This window comes from Nannospalax galili, unplaced genomic scaffold (assembly GCF_000622305.1).
Source record: "Nannospalax galili isolate Female #2095 unplaced genomic scaffold, S.galili_v1.0 scaffold648, whole genome shotgun sequence".
In the NCBI taxonomy this organism is placed as follows: Eukaryota; Metazoa; Chordata; class Mammalia; order Rodentia; family Spalacidae; genus Nannospalax; species Nannospalax galili.
Window position 1 is genome coordinate 4,123,318 of NW_008360311.1, and position 1,847 is coordinate 4,125,164.

General features: G+C 41.9%; 1 non-coding gene across 1 annotated transcript; it reads left to right on the top strand.

The window, feature by feature from the left end:
* The first annotated feature begins 365 nt into the window (after positions 1-365).
* LOC115068706 lies at positions 366-500 on the top strand. The gene has a single exon (XR_003848052.1). It is a non-coding gene; the product is annotated as a small nucleolar RNA SNORA46 (small nucleolar RNA).
* Positions 501-1,847: the final 1,347 nt, after the last annotated feature.

A 1,847-nucleotide genomic window follows, 5' to 3' on the forward strand; every position in this document is an offset into this window, starting at 1 on the left:
GTTAATAACCCAACCAAGGAAATGAAAGACCTCTACAATGAAAACTTTAAGACCCTGAAGAAATCTGAATGCTGGAAGATGGAAAGGTCTCCCACAGTCATGGATCAGAAGAACTAATCTTTAATGGTCATTCTAGCAAAAATAATCTACAGCTTCAATACAATCCCAATCAAAATTCTAGAGCCATTCTTCACAGAAATAGAAAAAGCAATCTCACCCGGAGTGGTGGCACACACCTTTGATCCCAGCACTTAAAGGCAGAGGCAGGTGAATCTCTGTGAGTTCCAGGTCAGCCTGGTCTACATAGGAAGGACAGGACAGCTGGGGCTACAAGGAGATCCTGCTTCAAAAAGACTAATAAATATGGCACTATTTTTAACACTGTGGATGAGAACTTTCTCCACCCTTGGCTACGCTGTAGTGCAGAAGAATTCCTGGTTCTTTGTTGCACAGCGGACCTCTGCCGTTTTGCTATTGCTTTATGGATTTAAGAAGAAAAAAAAAAAGATCAATCAATCAATCAATCAATAAATTGAAAAAAAATCTCAAAAATTTTATGGAGGGACAAAATACCAAGGATAGCCAAAGCAATCCTGTCAAAACTACTGCTGGAGGTATTAACATACCTGACTTCAAAAGATAATCCGACCACAGTAACAAAGACAACACAAGAACGAAGTACAGCTCAATGGACGAGAATCGAGGACCATAAGTCCATGAAACTACAGTCACTCCGTTTTTGACAAAGACACCAAAAGTAAACACTGGAGAAAAGGCAGCATCTCCAACAAAGCCTGAATTTCAACGTGCAGAGAAGTGAAACTACGTCTCTTGCTTTGCATGAAGCGCAATTCTAAATGGATCAAGGACCTCAACACAAGACCCGATACCTCGCAACTGCTAGAAAAGAGAGTCCGCCTCGACTCAGACGCAGGGAAGGACTTTCTGGGGAGGTCTCCAACGGCAAGGGCAGTGAGACCAACAGTCAGCAAGTGAGCGCTCGTAAAACTACAAGTGTCTATACAGCAAAGGAAACTGAGTGCAAAGACAGCCTACAGAACGGGAGAAAGTCCTTCCCAGCGGCGTCTGGCAGTCTAGAATATATAAAGAACACAAAAACGCTCAACATCAAGAAAACAACCGAATTTAAAAATTGGCTATGGAACTGAACAGAAAGTTCTCAAAAGAAGAAATATAAATGACTAGTAAACACTTTTTCTTTTTTTATATTGTCCCACTCCATAAACACTTTAAAAATTTTTTATTTATTAGTATCAGTGTATTGCCTGCATGTATGTGAGTGCACCGTGTCATGCAATGCCCCAGAGGTCAGAAGAGGGCTTCGGATTCCCCTGGAACTGCAATTAAGCCACTATACGGATGCTGGGAATTGAAACCAGGTCCTCTGCAAGAGCAGTCGGTGCTCTTAACCACTGAGCCATTTTTCCAGTCCCTGTAAACTCTTTTTCAAAGAAAAATTTAAAATATTAAAATGAGGGCAGGGGCTGGAGAGAAGGCTCAGCAGTTGAAAGCACTGGCTGCTCTTGCGGAGGACTGGAATTCAGTTCCCTCTTCTTACCTCCTTGGGCATTCCATGATACAGTCATGCACATAAAATTTAAAAAATAGCCGGGTGTGGTGGCGCACGCCTTTAATCTCAGCACTTGGGAGGCAGAGGTAGGAGGATCTCTGTGAGTTCAAGGCCAGCCTGGTCTACATAGTGAGTTCCAGGACAGCTGGGGCTACAGAGAGACCCTGTCTCAAAAAGACCAAAAAAAATTTTTTTAATAAATTTAAAAATTAAGGGATAGATGATAGATAGATAGATAGATAGATAGATAGATAGA